The 18618-nt window shown below is 40.0% G+C and overlaps 1 protein-coding gene, 1 non-coding gene and 2 pseudogenes across 8 annotated transcripts in view; all 4 read left to right on the top strand.

Annotated features, from left to right (window-relative positions):
* LOC125398493 (uncharacterized) overlaps positions 1-18618 on the top strand; it is a 57986-nt gene that overhangs the window by 15556 nt on the left and 23812 nt on the right. The window contains exons 6-10 of one of the 7 annotated variants that reach the window (XM_087911516.1): positions 453-514; positions 3291-3361; positions 5083-7766; positions 14086-14174; positions 16076-16141. The gene's annotated coding sequence lies outside the window, so the exon portion shown is untranslated. Of the gene's footprint in view, positions 1-452; positions 515-3290; positions 3362-5082; positions 7767-9069; positions 14175-14437; positions 14550-14615; positions 15940-16075; positions 16142-18618 lie in introns of those variants that run through there. The other 6 variants (XR_015739187.1, XR_015739185.1, XR_015739186.1 and 3 more) reach the window with 6 other exon arrangements.
* On the top strand, positions 4374-4441 carry LOC125398638 (small nucleolar RNA SNORD113/SNORD114 family; annotated as a pseudogene).
* Positions 9070-9140, top strand: LOC125398630 (small nucleolar RNA SNORD113/SNORD114 family). The gene has a single exon (XR_007231493.1). It is a non-coding gene; the product is annotated as a small nucleolar RNA SNORD113/SNORD114 family (small nucleolar RNA).
* Positions 14722-14798, top strand: LOC146892489 (small nucleolar RNA SNORD113/SNORD114 family; annotated as a pseudogene).

Below are 18618 nucleotides of genomic sequence, written 5' to 3'. Positions count from 1 at the left end.
TTAAGTTCCTTAGGAAAAGACCCAGGCTGTTTTAGGATAAACAAACACCTGGCCCCAGTCCTGCCCCATGGATCTTTGTGCAGAGAGAGGAAAGTTTGGTGATTGCTTCCATGAAGAGCGGTGGTCTTTAGCCTTGCTGGAATATTGTAGACTTGAAATGTGGATCTGAAGAGTAAAGGCTTTCTTTTGCTTATTTTTAAATTGATTTAGATTTAAATAACCCTCCATGGCTAGTTGTATGGCTCATGGGAGTTGTAAGAATTCTAAAGAGAGATATAAATACATAATTTAACTTAATGGATATTAATTGTAGTCTAATGGCTGAATGTGCTACAAAGAAGTATTATAATTAATATAGTTCTATAGCTGCATTTTACTTCTAAAAATGTTTGGTTCATGTATTTATTTCTTTTATTAACTTTTCAATATTTGCTTGACTTTGTCTTCTATAGTCTATGTGAGTCTGTCTCTAATATTGAAGATTTATATATCTTAATGGACAAGAACCACAAAGGTATTGTCAAATTTGCTAGTGTGTATTAAGTAATTGTTTTGAGCATTTTCTTTATATTATCAAATGGCTTCAGCAAATGATTAGTGGATTATGTATGTAGCTCAGTGAGAGAATACTTGCCTATTGTAGGCAAGGTTCTGGGTTTCATCCCCAGCCCTGCACAATAACACTAAGGGTCTACATGTGCTCAAAGTGATAATATGATGATTTCAGATTAATTTGATCAACAGAAGTGTAGTTCATAAATGAAAGATCTCAATCCACTTCAACACAACTCAATTCCATTAACACATAGTAAGACCACATTATTTATTTACTCATAGTAAGACCACATTATTTACACATAGTGAGACCACTTTATTTATTAACACATAGTAAGACCACTTTATTTATTTACATATAGTAAGACCACATTATTTATTTTCACATAGTAAAACCACATTATTTATTTACACATAGTGAGACTATATTATCTATTAACACATTGTAAGACCATATTATCTATTAACACATAGTAAGACCACTTTATTTATTTACACATAGTAAGGCCACATTATTTATTTACACATAGTGAGACTATATTATCTATTAACACATTGTAAGACCACATTATCTATTAACACATAGTAAGACCACTTTATTTATTTACACATAGTAAGGCCACATTATTTATTTCCACATAGTAAAACCACATTATTTATTTGCACATAGTAAGACCACATTATTTATTTACACATAGTGAGACTATATTATCTATTAACACATAGTAAGACCACATTATCTATTTATACATAGTAAGACCACTTTATTTATTTACACATAGTAAGGCCACATTATTTATTTCCACATAGTAAAACCACATTATTTATTTGCACATAGTAAGACCACATTATTTATTTACACATAGTGAGACTATATTATCTATTAACACATAGTAAGACCACATTATCTATTTACACATAGTAAGACCACTTTATTTATTTACACATAGTAAGACCACTTTATTCATTTACATATAGTAAGATTACATTATTTATTTACACAGAGTAAGGCCACTTTATTTATTTACACATAGTAAGATCACATTGTCTATTAACACATAGCAAGACCACTTTATTTAATTACACGGAGTAAGGCCATATTGTTACTAGCATTTCCGTACTTCACATTACTTTTACACCACAGTTAGTTTAATCCACTGATCATGTTCATAATAGCTTGTTGTATCAGCTTTGAAAATTAGACAAATTAAGGGAAAAGGGGATAAAGATAGGCGTGTGATGAATATGGACCCCTGTATTATCAAGAAGGTTGACTGAGCGCCCGGCACCGCAGCTCATGCCTGTAATTCTAGGGCTGCTAAGGCAGGGGGTTGAGACTATCATGGGCTACAAAGAAAGACATTCTCTAAAAACAAAAATAAAGAAAAAGAATGTTAGTGTAGTGACATCTGGTTAGTAACACGAGGGTAGTGACGCTGGGGTAGTGACACCAGTAATATTGACAGGAAGCTTAGATGGGAGGAATGTGTGTTCAAGGTTAGCCTGGACTCTATAGTGATATCCTGGAGGGGTGGGGAAGAAAGGAGAGAGAGGCAGTTAGAAAGAGATAGACTGATTATACAATCAATCAATCAATCAAAAAATCCACATTTTGGGGTGTTAATCTATAGACATGCACTTTCCAGGAGAGCGGCCACTAGCCACACTGAGCAGTTGGATGGTCAGTGTTTTAACCTAGATGTGATCTCCATTTAAAATTCCCAATGTAGCTATTGATTCTCGAATAAGTGTGTCGATTGATCAGCTCTATTTACTTATTTATTACACTATTTACTTAGCCACAATGCTACTTTTTAGAGTTGTGATACAGAGCGGAAAACAGCAATTTTCTTTGTTTCCAAATTCCAGTTACTCTTTGAGATTCGGAGGAAAGGACTCAGAATTCTCAACAATTTCAGAATTATGATTATTTTAAGCATATATCTAAAATGCATGTTTAAAGCACACTAGATTTGTTGGTTTTTACAAAGGCCTACTGCCTACAGGAATATCCAAACAATATAACATAATTTCCGATTCAGTTTTCCCAGGAAGGTAACGGCCCGTGGTGGAATCATATGTGGACACTGCCCCTTTCAGGACTTATGTTGAATTGAACCTGTCTTAGCTATTGAGAGAGTAGTCAAAGGACTTGCATGAACTCTTTAGTATGTGCTTTATCTTTTTTATTATTCAATCAGCATGCATATGCTTGCATATACATTATTGACTAGGATCTGCATATGGGGAGTTACAATCATATCTCATAAATTATTGATTGAAGAGGCCAATAAATTAGATAAGAGTCATTCTTAGACTACTCATGGGCATCTGTAAACTTTGCGGTTTTACTTGATTTAGTTCGCAGAGACTAAGGTATCAGGAAGAGGGCCCAAGGCTCTATTGCTCCCTGAGTTTCCTAAAACCTGTATTTTTACTTTAATTATTATTTTTAATTTTATGTGCACATTTGCCTGTCTGAGGGTGTCAAATCCCCTGGAACTAGAGTTGCAGACAGTTGTACACAGCTATGTGAGTGCTGGGAATTGAACCCAGGTCCTCTGGAAGAGCAGAGAGCGCTCTTAACTATCAAGCCGTCTCTCCAGCCCCGAACCTGTATTTTTTGAAAATTCAAATTCTCCAAAATTTATATCAAATATGTTACTTGCTTCTAAAGTGTTCATCCCTCTTTAGAGAAAGATTATTGGAACTTATTAAAGACTTTTATTCTACAGGTTCAACGATGTGCTCCTCATGGTGCCTGGATGATCCCGAGCCTCTGTGGGTCAGGAAGAGAGGGACTCAGGTAAGTAGTGTTGAGTAGTGCCATCCATGGGCTCACATCAAACAGATGAATGACAGCTGCCAACAGACGTGAAATAAAAAGTTAGCGAGGCATGATGGCTCACACCAATCATTCTAGCACCTGGGAGACTGAGGCAGAAGGATTGCTTTGAGTTTGGTGCCATCCTGGGCTGCATAATGAGATCTTGTATTATTAAAAAGGGCTCCAATCCAAAACCAAATAGCGGCATGAAACAAAACAAAGCAAAACAAAAAAACAAAAGCACCAAAAAAATCAGGATGACATTTTTAGAGGGATGTGAATGGTTTTTAGCACAGCTGTGACAATCAGGTAATGCAAACCTTAACTAGCTAGAATTAGTCATTCGGTAGTGTTTAAGTCCTTGAAAACATAATGTGTGCACTTAATGTGCACAATTTTATCTTTCAATTATAAAAGCAAAACAAAATAAAAGTGAACAAATCTTCCAGGCATCAGTTGCTGGTGGGGACCGAGATTTAGTGATTTGAGCATAGCCCGGCTCCTGCAGCGCTCAGGCTGGGGGCCGTTGCATTGACGCACACGGCCCCTCTAAAATTCTCTTCTGTTTTTGTGTTTGTAGAAAGTTTGCCTTTCAGGAGATGATCTGATCTAAGTTTTTAAATATTCTGCGGAGAGACCCCAGCAAGATGTGTTGTGTATTATCTCTGGGTCTCTAGCTCTAGAGTCTGAGGTGCACTCCTTGGCCCCACTGTCTTTAGGAAGCAGTTGAACGAATCGTGAGCTGCAGAGTGGCAGGAAGCAATGTGATTGGTTAGTCTATATGGCCAGGCCTTTGGTCCAATTAAGAAGTGATCTTATTTACCTGCTTTGTGCACATGAGCCTGGAAATCGCTTGCTATGTTAGTGAATGATTTTGTTTTTGGATTTCCACAATTCATGGCACTAAGAGAGACTCTGAATGAAAAAAAAATCAATAAATTATGCAGAAATAGTAATGTACAGATAAATAATGAAGAAAATGCATTGAGCACAGATCAGTAATGAGTACTTCTGGTGTATGTGTTAATACTTTTGAATAAACAGGAAACTGAGGTCTATTGGAAACACACGTAGTTGGCAGGTTTGGGATGGGGGTCGAGTTCCTGATAGAAATACAGGCCAGTGTGACATTTGGCTCGTGGGCCCCAGTGGCTCCTGAGTTAGGATTGTAGGAGTTTGTGAGGAAAATATAGAAATGTCACCTATGGTCAGTTTGGAAATCACAGTGCAAAGCAATAGCTGTTGGTCCTTTTTAACGCTGTGTTCCCTTATGCTATACCACTAAAACCGCTGGCCCTCTGGGGCATGCAGTACTCCCAGACACACAGACACATGCACAGGTGCAACAAGGTGTCCCCACAGACACTTTTAAGAGTGGTAGGAGGTGGCTGGAGGCTTAAGGTGCTAAGGAGACAGGATAAAAACGTAAGCAATCTTGTAAGTACGCAATGGACTAAGAACAAGTGAGAGTCAACAGAGAGAATGTTGTCTGTCATGCTGGCCCTGTTTTTTCTCTCATATAGAGAGGTCTAGAAAGGAACCAGCAGCAGGGCTTGGAGTGAGAAAGAGTGTCAGTAATAGGGACAGAACTATTGTTAGAATATCTGATCCACACATATGAAACTGTCCTGAGCCCCATTGTGTGTGAGATAAGTACACACTAGCACGTCTAACTATAGGCTTTTTCTTTCTTTTCAAAGTTCGTGTTTGACTTCACCAAGTGGATGCGCCCCCTCCAACTGATCCTGGAACATCAAAGGTCTCAGTTTTTACCTCTGTGTGGGTAAGGAAAGAAGAGATTTATGTGAGTAATAGCTCAAATTTTATGTTCTTGGGTTCGGAGGTTGGCTTATGGGTGTTGCTTGCATCTTCCCAAAGTAATAAATGGACATAATTCATAAGTAAAACCAACAAAGGCCAGTGGTGGGAATCAAAAGCATTGATGGAACTGTGCTCAGCCTGGGGGTTTTTAATTAATGTGATTTAGCACCAGTAAAATCCAATAGAGAAGATAAGTGCCAAATCATTCATTTTCAGGGTTGCTTAATATTCTATTTCCTTCTTTCTTGCTGCAATTCACTTATGTACTTTTTCACTGATAGCACTCAGGCTATTAATTTCTTAAGGAGAAAGGGTGCGGAACAATGAACGAAATGATCTGTTTATTCTAGTTGCATAGGAAGATCATGGTGCTTCACTTCTTGCTGGTGCCTTCCTTAAGGCCCAAAGCGTCTAGGCAAAGGGTTCATGGTGAATACAGAGATAAAAGGATGTCAGAACACTGATTGGCTAGAATGTAAAAAAAGATACACATTTTGGGGGGAAGTGACCAAATTTATCAATTATGTGGAGAATGGACACTGGACAGAGCAATGTATTGTTCAGTGATGTTGCTCTTGGGCCTTCTGATTTATTAATTTATCATGTGTATACATAGATATATACATATTTTAGCATATCAATGCAGGAAGTAGTGAGCAAGTGGAGAAAATATATCAATAGACTTGTGGAGCAGTGAGCTTTCCGAGGTGTCTGAATGCAAGAGTTTTGACTAAACTGTAACTCAGGGAAATGTCAGAAAAAGAAAATCCCCCTTATTTCTGCTGTGAGGTATGCTTCTTGCACAAGATGAGCACAGTCAATGACTTTGGCCCATGCTCATCCCTTCTTTGAATTATTTTATTATAATGGGGCGAGCACAAGAACGAATAAAGATGGCCAATTTTGCAAAAATAGAAAAAGAATACAAAGGAAAGAAGCATTATTACTCGTTGTTCCTTTCCAACCCTCATAATCCACATAGATGTGGTCTTCCTGGCCATGGCCCTGAAGGACATGTCCTGTGCTGTGAACCACGGTATTGCTGTTTGGATTGTGTTGATAGCTGGCCACTGGTTTTATTTAGACAAGAAATAAATTATATGTATAATAATAATTGTTTGAATAATTGTATAATTGAAAAAAGGCTAAGCATGGACGATTTCTGTGCCTGTGATAATCAGCTTTACTGATCTAATTCTGTCCAACAAAGGCCATCCTCTTAAACAGGACCTGTCCATTGTGTCTGTGATCACAGCTAATGTTTTGCTCCAGGGTCTCAACTTTCATTTTGATGCACCCTTAAAGTTGAGTAAAGGAATGGGCTCACATCTCAGACGATTACTTAAAGGATGTAGACCCGGGTCCAGTTAGGAGCAAGTTTTATAAAACAAAAATTTGAATTGAAAATTTTCATTTTATTCTTGTTGTGGAGTGGGTGAGCACACACCGTTGTGCGTGCCTGGAGGTCTGAGGACAGCTGTTTGGAAGTTGACGCTCTCCTTTTTATGGTAGTAGAACTCAGGCCCGTGGCTCTCTCAGCAAGTACTTCTACCCACTAGTCATCTTGCCAGTGCAAAGATCTGATTGATTTAGACTTATTAGTGATTGATAAAAGCCCTCCATCTTTAAGTGACCCATGTTGGATTAAATCATATTAACTGCAAATTTAAATTCATTTCTGGGCCTGGGCCTACACCACATCTTTTTACTTTATTTATATGTTGGTCCTTTATGCCTTTGACACAAGTTAGCGATAAACCACCTACGCCTAGGCTATTGAATGCAGAAGTACAAAAGTCCTTGAGTCCTTTCAGCACACAGGTGGAAGCCAGCGTCTCCACCTCCACATCGGCTGTGGAGGATGGAAGGTGTTTCTCCTCTGTGACACATACACTCTACAAAGAATGGAGCCCACAGACTTAAAATCTTTTAATGGGCTGACTCATGAGGGACTGGGCGACTAATCCAAACTTGGTGACTCTTACATTCCCGTTGTTATGGGCTCCAAAATAACTCTACTTCTTACACACTGACTCATGTCCTCTTCAATTTTTAATACAACAGAAACTAAACTTCACCTCCCTGCTCGAGAGAAACAAATGCAGTTATTAAGACTGTGTGCTGCTGCCCACGGACACCTTAACCTCATTTATCTTTTTCAAGGGACCTGATTGTGCGTTGCCGAGGGTCTACCCTGAAACAGGGCTCCGAGAGGCCCCATGCTTCACGCATTAGTTGGCTGGCTCGTCATCTTTATTCTGTCAGTAGCTTGTTCACTCCTAAATTACATCAAGTGGATAGATGCTTGCCTATGAATAAAATAAAAGAATGCATATAGGAGCAGCAGAGGGAATCGCCCAGAGTTTGTAGTTAATAAGATTCAGCATTCCTAACTCCGCTCATCATGGACGGCTTTTGTTTGTTCACAGAATTTTTTAGTATTAAGATTTGTTTTGCAGCCTTAGTAGTTTGCACACTCAGCCAATGATGAATGCCTGGACCAAGAACTCACTGAGGTGGGAGTGAGCAGAGTTAGGCAGCGCGAATGTCCTTGCTGTAACCGGTACGTGGTTCATGGTTGTTCACGTTTAGTTCCCCTAGTCTGAAATATCAGAAAGTGTTCTTAAATCTGAAACTTACTGAACATTGACTTTGGGTGCATGTGGAGGATTCCACACGTGTCCTCGTGATGGTTACACTCAAAATACGGGCGGGTTCACTGAAACATTGTTAAAACATCCTTCTGGTCACAGGTGTAAGGTGACTAGGTGACAAATGAACCCTTATTTCTTTTGGGGTAATATTTTTAAGATATTTCGTTGTGTTTGTGCAAATATTCCAAAAGTTGAGATAAAATTCCAGACTTGCAACACTTCTTTTACCATGCATGTCGGAAAGAGGGCGCTCAGCCGGGCTGTTGAGAGCTCTGGCGTGAGCTCCTCATCCTGTGAGTTCATGGCTACAGCATGCAACACACTAGTCTCATAGTTTGTATGAAGCCAGAATTCAGGGATTTCTGCAATGACATTTCTTGTCAACTTACAGCGAGATGTCAGGCAAAGTAGTTGATGGCTATGTGTGTGTGTGTGTGTTTGTGTGTATGTATGTGTGTCTGTGTGGGTGTGTTTGTGTGTATGAGTGTCTGTGGATGTGTGTATGTCTGTGTGTGTTTGTGTGTATGAGTGTCTGTGGATGTGAATGTGTGTATGTGTTTGTGTGTATGAGTGTCTGTGGATGTGTGTGTGTGTGTATGTATGTGTGTGTGTGTGTGTGTCTGATCTGCCTGCAAATGCTCATATCCATGGCTGGCTGCTACTGGGGACCATACTTCCTCTCCTCATGAAGCCTTCCTCAGTGAGAGTCCTTAGAACATGGCAGCTAATTTCCCCTGAGCCATGAGTACAGGACAGAATTAGGTAGGTCCTTAATGTATCATACAGCCTAACTCCCTGAGGCACAAACCAACACTTCCATATTGTTCTACTTGCCACATTGACAGCCACGATCCACAAGTGACCAGATCACACAGGCTATGTGCCACAAGCTGTGGACCTGGCCATCATCTTGGAGGTTGCCTACCACACTGACTGTTCAAAAGTTAGACAAAGTTAATAAGAAGGGCAAGGAGAGTTCCCAAGAGGGATTGACATGAACTGAGGGAGCTGAATAATCATCATATGTCCTCTTCACTGCCACATGCGTGTCTCAGTCCTGCAGAAAGTAAGCTATCAGGTCTATCTCAGTACAATGCCAGGAACTTGATTTCAGGTTCTCATTTTATGGTTATTGACTTTGTAGTCATGACTCAATAAATGAGGGAGCTGATAAACAAAGGTAGGACTAACTAAACCAAAACCAACACAACCCTGACCCATGATGAGAATTCTGGGGTGTCTGAATCAATGATTTTGATTAACCCTGTAACTCTGAGGTCCATCGTAAGAGAGGCCGGTGAGATGACTCAGTGGGTCAAGGCACTTGCTGCCAAGCCCAAGAGCCTGAGTTCAATCCCCGGATCCACATGGTGGAAGGAAGAGAACTGTTCCCGAGGTTTTCTTCTGATCTCCCCATGTGTACTACAACATGCACCTACACACAGACAAAGACATACACACACAAAGAAACATACACATAGACAGAGACACATACAAGGCACACAAACATTCAGCTAAAGACACATACGCAAAGACACACATAGACAAAAGCACACAACACACACACACATAGACAAACACACATAACACACACAGACACACATTGACAAACACAACAGACACACAGACTAACACACACACACAAATACAAAGATACACACATATAGGCAAAGATACACAAACACAAAGACACAGAGACAAAGACAACCACACACAAGTAAAGACACACACAAAGACACACATAAGACACATACAAAAAGAGACACACATATAGAAAAAGACACACACAAGACACATATACATACAAAGACACACACACAAAACAACATAGAGACAAAGACACATAAGATACATACATATAAAGACATGCACATGTCAAAGATACATATGCAGACAGAGACACACAGGCAACCACACATACAACAAAGACACACATAAAGACACCAAGGACATATACATACAGACAAAGACACACGTACACAGGCAAAGACACATGTGCCAGGCAAAAACACACAAATACACATACAGGCAAAGAGGCACACAACAAAAGATACACACACAACACACATAGACAGACACACATGCATACAAAGACATACACTAGAAATACACATATAGACAAAGACACACATACACACAAAAGTCACACACAAGACATACATATAAAGATACACATACAACAAAGACATATACAAGCAGGGACATACTTGCAAAAGCATACACAACAAAGATACATACAATGACACATGTACACAGGCAAAGACACACACACACAGGCAAAGAAGCATACAACAAAGACATGTGCAAAGATATACACAAGATATATTCTTACAAAGACACACGTAGACAAAGACACATAGTCAAGAAGACGTACAGCAAAGACACTCACAGACAAAGACAAACACAAAGACACACAACACACACAAATACAAACTCACAGCTGGGCGGTGGTGGCGCACGCCTGTAATCCCAGCACATGGGAGGCAGAGGCAGGTGGATCTCTGTGAGTTCGAGGCCAACCTGGGCTACAAGAGCTAGTTCCAGGACAGCCTCCACAGCCAGAGAGAAACCCTGTCTCGAAAAACCCACACACAGACAAAGACATACACAGAAAACACACACACACAAAGATACACACAGACAAAAACACATACAACACACACAAAGATATAAGACACACATACAGACAAAGATACCCATAGACAAAGACAAACACAAAGACACTCACACAAATGCACATACAAGACACACATACACACACCCAGGCAAATACACATGATAGGACACAAACACACACAAAGACACGCATACAGACAAAGACATACACATAGACAAAGACACACATACAAAGACACAACACATACAAAGACATATACAGTGATACACACATACAGGCAGAGACACACACATGGACAAAGACACACACAAGATAGATACAGACAAAGATACATGCACACAAAGACATACACAACATACACAAAGACACACACAGACAAAGATATACAGAAGACACACATACTGACAAAGACACACACAAGCAAAGACATATACAGGCAAACATGCATACAAAAGAGACATATACAAGCCGGGACATACAGGTAAAAGCATATACAACAAAGATACATACAATGATACACACACACAGGCAAAGACACACACACAGGCAAAGAGGCATACAACAAAGACATGCACAGAGATATACACACGACATATACTTACAAAGACACACGTAGACAAAGACACACACACAGTCAAAAAGACATACAGCAAAGACACAGACAAAGACAAACACAAAGACACACTACACACACAAAGACAAACTCACAGCTGGGCGGTGGTGGCGCACGTCTGTAATCCCAGCACTTGGGAGGCAGAGGCAGGTGGATCTCTGTGAGTTCGAGGCCAACCTGGGCTACAAGAGCTAGTTCCAGGAAAGGCTCCAAAGCTACAGAGAAACCCTGTCTCGAAAAACCCCCACACAGATAAAGACATACACAGAAAACACACACACACAAAGATACACACAGACAAAAACACATACAACACACACAAAGATATTAGACACACATATAGACAAAGATACCCATAGACAAAGACAAACACAATTACACACACAGAACACACACAGAAAAAGACACTCATACAAATGCACATACAAGACACACATACACACACCCAGGCAAATAAACATGACAGGACACACACACACACACACACACAAAGACATGCATATAGACAAAGACACACAAGACACACTCATAGACAAAGACACACATGCAAAGACACTCATAGACAAAGACACACATGTCATACAAATGACACACACATACAGGCAGAGACCCACACATGAACAAAGACACACACAAGATAGATACAGACAAAGATACATGCACAAAAGACACACATACACACAAATACACACACAGACAAAGATATACAGAAGACACACACATACTAACAAAGACACACACAAAGACATAAGCACATAGTCCAAGACACATACAGCAAAGACACACATCTACATAAGCAAAGACACACAACAGACACAAAGACCCACTCATAAAGACATACACACCATACACAAAGCACACACAAAAAGACTCATGTATGTACACAAAGACACATAACACACACACACACACACACACCCCTAACAAGTAAAAAGAATAGACACTTGTTTAGTTGTTTAGTAAATCTTATTAAAGTTAGAAACATTTTAAAATTTTGTTCTTTAGCTATTTAGTTTCATAAGTCTGTGTTGTTTCACTGTAAGTAAATTAATACAACTAGGCAGATATTTAAATACATAAATATTTAAATAATCAAGGAGAAAACACAGCTGTTTGTGGCCTCCTTATGAGATTGCAGAATTTATGTACTATTGCGAATACATTTAAAGCAATCAATTCCAGCATAAATTTATTAAATCTGATTGATAGCCTTGCACACAGGAACACTGAGTCCTGAAAAATTGATAGCATTGTTCTTCATCATTAAGGAGAGAGTGGATGGGGAATTCATGCTTGTTTATTGAACTGTAGTTAAAGTACAGAAAGTTCAGTAAATAGGACCCAGCATTGATCTAACGAGCACAGGATTGCTAAGGTTCAGGAAAGCTAACCATCCATGTTACATGGACGTTCACTGTGGAAAGAGGAAGCCATAAGTTTTATGTTGACAATATGGTGCTTGTTATTATTGTTGGGACTTTTTGTCTATTGATTTTTTTTGTGTGTTGTTTATGAGTGAGCAAAGGATGGTTTAAATAAATGAAGAAAGCATTCAAACCTACGCCAGTGATCTTGGAGCATGTCAGCAAGAACTTTACTAGACTCCAAAGTTCCAAGGACCACTGAGAAGCTAAAGCAGCCACTGTTTTCATGGGAAAGAATGTGGGAAGACTCAGTTTGGTAGTTTTTTGTTTTGTTTTGTTTGTTTGTTTTGTTTTGTTTGTCTGTTAAGATTCTTTAGTTCAAGCTGGGGAATAGTAGCACATGCCTTTAATCACAGCACTTAGGAGGCAGAGGCAGGCAGATCTCTGTGAGTTCAAGCACAGCTTGGTATACAAAGCAGTTTCCAGAACAGCCAGGGCTCCATAGAGAAACCCTGCCAACCCTGGCAACCCCTGATTTTACTATCCATTCAAAGGGCAGTGCCATTCTTGGAATGTCATATAGTTGGAATCATACAGCATGGTGACTTTCCAGGTTGGTTTCTTTCATGAGTAAAATACATTTAACACTCCCTCCATGCCGTCTCATGCCATGGGGGTTCATGTGTTTAGTGTGTGCTTATGATGTTCCATTTTCTATGTGTGCCATGGTTTGTGGCTGGTGAAGGAAATCATTGTCGCTGGCAATTATGAGCAAGGCTGTCATAAACACAGTGTGGGTTTGTGTGAGTGCAAGTTTCCTGTTGAGTGTGTTCCATAGACGAGTGTCTTCCATTCATGGTAGGAATAATTAGTTATGGCGGGCAGTGTGCTGGACCTGCCTCTGCAGATTCATCAGTCTCAAAAAACATTCTACTGTGCTGGGACATTCGGGTCTTTTGTCTTTCTGAACAAATTTTAGGATCAGTGAATCAATATTCACAGAAATAACTTGCTGATATTTTAATTGGAATGCACTGAATCTATAAGTTAAGTTGGAAAAATTTGATATTTATGAGATTGGCTCTTCCTATCCATGAATATGGAAAAGCTCTTCTTCTCAAGTTATCTTATCTCATGATAAAACTCACTTTATTAGTGATTTTTATCATTTTATTCACATAGATCCATACCATTTGTTCATTTCATGCCTAAATATTTCTATATTGTGGTGCTAAAATAAGTAATCTTAGCTTTTATTTCAAACTTGTCTTAATATTCATGTTTCTTTTGTATCCTGTAACCTTTCTCTAATCACATAATCTGTCCCGTAACTTCCTTTCTGTTTCTTCACAGATAATCTTGTGACCAAGGAACAAAGCTTTGTTTCTTCTTTTCTGCCAGTTTATTTTCATTTCATTTCATTTTCTTGTCTTAATTCTTTGTCAAAGACTTCCAGTCTAATTTTTGAAAATCAGTGATGAGAGGGGACAGCCTGCTCCTGCCCCTGATATTAGTCTGAACCTAGCTAGTTTACCCCATTAGACATGAATCTTACTCATTATTAGATTTGATTTTTTGATTGTTAGTGAAAACTTACATATCTAAGTTTGGTTAAGTCTACTTTTCTTCTACAGAATGGTCACAGACAGCTGAGTTACTCAGCTTTTCTAAGAAGCAAAACCTTAGCAGTTAGCTCCACGTCTAAAAAAACTAAGAGAATAATGTAAGTGAGACATCATGTGCATGGCCTTGTTTAGGGTGCTTTGCTAATGTTTAGTAGTAACTCCAAGGGGTGTCTTTAAAAGAGAAATTAAAGTCTCCAGGAGTGGGTCAGTGATGGGAAAGTGTGAGGAACCAAAAATACCTCATTCAATTTGGTGTAATGGCGAGGACTTTAAAATCAGTAATAGTTGATTCGTTTATTATGAGAACTGTTTATTGTTGTGCCGCTTTCTACCACACATGATTTAAACATTGGTCTTTCAGTCTGACCCTGGCTGATAGGGAAGAAATCACAAGTTGTGGAAGGCATTGGCCATCTTCACACGTGGACCCATTCCCTCAGTGAAAAGTCCTGGGTTCCAGCAGTCAGAGCAGAGTGAGTGCTTTGAGGCCTAGGTGCTGGGGAATCATTTTTGTTCCCCGAAGTCCACGGTTCAGGGAGATTTATTCTGTAAGAAAATGGAGCTCTGGTCTCTGCAGTGTTGTGTTGTGTGATAAGCACCAGTGAATTAACAAGAGAAGAACGATGTAGAGGAGGGAGGCATGTTTGGGCCCATGATGAGTACCGTGGGGTATCTGAAACCAGGATATTGGGATTAAACCCGTGCACGACTCTGAGGTCCCTTACAAGTAGCCCTTCTGTAGGGAACGAGTGCCTGGTGCTATGTCCTTGGCTTTTGTTGGGGGAATACATTGACTTTTTTTACTACTACACCAGCACTGGGTGCGGGTGGTAGATAGGGCTCATAAGCTACATACATTCTCAGCTCGGTTTTTACCTTTATTTTGAAATTAGTGTATGAATTTTTAAAAAGTAAGAATAGAAAAGAGGACAAGTTGGGAAATTGTTACAAAGGAATGCAATGAGACATGAATTATTATTACAACTAACCAACAGTAAAGGCTCTTAGCATTGTTCAGGGATATATGGTCATTTGTATGTAAAAGGGTTTGTCATATATTGGTAACTGGTCTTGGATAGTTCCTTTAGGGAGGTGACACCTGTTCATTGGTGTAAAAAATTGTTAAATGTCCACAGAATTGCTAAATGAGCAGAGACCATTGATAAGAATGTTAATTCGAAACCTTTAGTGCTTTTGATTTTCTTAATAGAAATGTAAAAAGAACCAAGCCTGCCATTATTGAAGGCAGTGGCAATAGCCAGATCAAAATATTTTTTAGACCCCAGGGCCACACCTGTATCTATGACACCTGTTGGGTGAGATCTGTGAGTCAACACCTCTGGTAAAGCCTAGGTGTAACTCTGATATCTGTCATTCAGTGAAGGAAGGACAATGTCTTTTGGAGAAACTGTCTGTGCGCAGAAGTTGGGAAAATTCAGTCAACTCGCCCTTGGGATTTTGTGACTGAGTGATGTGAAGTGTGTTATTTCAAGAGAATCAACATGTACATAGAAAGTAGATACAGTAGAAAAGACACGCTACATAAGAGAGGCGCGGCACGCTACATAAGAGAGGCGCACCTATGTGTACAGCAAGCAGTCTAAGAAGCCAAGAAGAAGTAATGCTATTGCTTGCTAAAGAGCTAGAGCACCTGTTAATTGGGGCAACACGGAATGGAGTCTGTAGCCCTCTTGCATACTGAGCGTATTAGTAGCTGCAATTGAGAGTTGCTTGGGTGTTTACTGTTCATTAAAAAATGTGAAAGCACAGCAACTAACAATTTGTTAAATACCCCCTGATTAACAGATGTGTCTAATTACTGGAGAGCTTATTCTTGGGCACGGTTCCTTACATGTTTACAAGGTGAAACTTACATCTTTACAATATTTAAAATCCCAAGTTCTATATTAAATCTCAAGTTTATTTTTATGTAGTTCTGCTTGACCATTACATTGGAAAACCATTCTAATTCTTCTTTTCCCTCCTGTGGTGAATGTAGGAGCCCTGATTTAATTATTTAATATGGAATCAATGTCCTGAGTAAGGAGCATAGATGAGAATAAAGGTAAGACCCTTAGTTCATGGTCTCTGTTTGGAGTCTTTAGATTACAGATGATAGCTGATCGATTTCAAGATGAGTAATATATACCTAAAGCAGGCACCACTCTCCAAGTATGTACTAATTGACGAAAGGCAGGGTTATTTACCAAATCATGTTCAATCCAAATTAGTGCAACAGAAATGATTTTCAGAGGAGACATTGTTCTCCTAACCTTTAATGTTACTCTTCGTGTTGTGACTGAGTTCAGCATTCACAAGAGTGGCTCCCTGGGGATGGCCCAGTACACAAGCCTATAAGTGTTTCAGAGGTGGAAGACAGTACCTTCATTACGTTTCATGCAGCCATCTTTGACATATGGCTGGATTAAATAAAAGAGAACCACACAAAAACTAGATATGGATTTGCTCCAAAACTGACTTGTTTAACAGTCCATAGTGTTCCACCCTTCAGCACCCTTATCAAACTAGCATTAACTGAATTTCTCAATGAGAAAAGAGCCCCAACCCAAAGATCTGGTTTTGGGGACTCTGTTTTGTTAATTATGAATGAAGCAAACACCCAGCATGGGCCAATGATGAGGAGCATGGGGTTTCTGAACGAGGACAGTGATTAAACCCTTATGAAATCTGAGGACTATTGCAAAGTGGTGTCTGCAGCCCTTAGAGACGAGTCCCCAAAGCCCGATCTTTGTGGATTCATGGCACAACCCACATTTATTACATGGCTAGTAATAAAACTAGCCATGAATAAAAAATCTATCAGTGACAGAAAATTAAGGAAGATAAGACTGGGCAAGATGGCACATGCCAACAGTCCTAATGCTTAGGGAGTTGAGGCAGGGGCATCAGGAGCTTAAGGCAAGCCATGGTTACATTCCTCCCAAAACCAAAACAAACAAAACCAAGATAAAGCAACAAGAACAACAATAACAAAAAAGGCAAAACCAACAAAATGGGGGTAGATGGATGGCATGGTTCTACATGTAAGGGCATCTGCGACCACGCCTGATGATCTGTGAATTCCATCCCTGAAATACTCATGGAGACGAACAGACCCCTATAAGCTGTCCTCTGATCTCTACACATATGCCCCCCGACACGTGTGTGCACAAAATAAACAAATTAATTAAAACAAAAATAACGAAACCAGTGGCATACTTGTGCTTTATAGAGCATTTAATGCAGTGCGGGTGGTTAGTCATTTTGAGAGTCTTAGTTTAGGTGCCTAGTAGCCGTAGAGGTCATGCTATTTTATTGCAAAAGGACCAAGTTGAGGCGAGTTGCCCCACGTCAAGGAAAAGAAGCCCTTTCTGTAATTAGTGACTAAAGGAAGACCACTCTTAGAGAGGGCAACAATAAGACTTTACACACACCACCTTTGATAACATCTAGACAGCTTTATTGAAATAAACACACACTAAGTCAAGTAAGTTTACTTCTCCTAAGCGGTGACATAGGAAAAACATGAATACCACTCAGGGGCTGATACAGTGCGGGTGGACTCCCATCAAGCACAGTGTAATTAAGAAGAGACATATTCATAAATTTGTATCTCAACCAGTCTTTTTGTTTGTTTTAATTCAGTCATTATGTACCAGTGGAAACCTTTACACCCTTGGGATCTTTATGTCATCCACTTCTGAAATCCACAAGAAGGCAGAGATTTTCTGGGCCTTTCCAGTGTTGCATTTGGGAATTTACCTTGTTAGTGTTTCAGTGTTGGCTTGATGGCGGCAAACTTTTTAAAATTCTGCTAGAAAAATTATCCCATGAGAAATTAAACACATCAGTTAGTGAGGGAAGTAAGCAGGGGCTGGGGAGAAAGCTAAGTCAGCCAGGTGGTGCCTTGAAATCATGAGAAACTGATTTCCATCCCCAGCTTGTGTAAATTAAAAAGGTTGAGTGTGATGATATGTATGGGTGACCCCAGTGCCAGGGAGGCAGCAGTGGGTATAGGATGGCATGTACCGGTGACCCCAGTGTCAGGGAGGCAGCAGTGGGTATATGATGGCATGTACCGGTGACCCCAGTGCCAATGAGGCAGCAGTGGGTATAGGATGGCATGTACCGGTGACCCCAGTGCCAGGGAGGCAGCAGTGGGTATAGGATGGCATGTACCGGTGACCCCAGTGCCAATGAGGCAGCAGTGGGTATAGGATGGCATGTACCGGTGACCCCAGTGCCAGGGAGGCAGCAGTGGGTATAGGATGGCATGTACCGGTGACCCCAGTGCTGGGCAGAGGCAGGTAGATCACCAGCCCTACTTGGCTAGCCAGTTGCAGACCAGTGAGAGACATAACCTCATTAAACAAGATGTTTAGCTTCTGACCAGCACCCAAAGTTGTCCTCTAGTCTTACACACATGCACACTCATAGACACACACATACACGCACACTCACGCATGCACTCACACATACACTCAGACATACCACACACTCACACTCATACATACGCACTCACGCACACACAGGCACTCATGC

Source organism: Myodes glareolus, chromosome 11, assembly GCF_982192425.1.
Source record: "Myodes glareolus chromosome 11, mMyoGla1.1, whole genome shotgun sequence".
In the NCBI taxonomy this organism is placed as follows: Eukaryota; Metazoa; Chordata; class Mammalia; order Rodentia; family Cricetidae; genus Myodes; species Myodes glareolus.
Note: the sequence above shows the minus strand (reverse complement) of the source record. Positions and strands in the feature narration are given on the sequence as shown.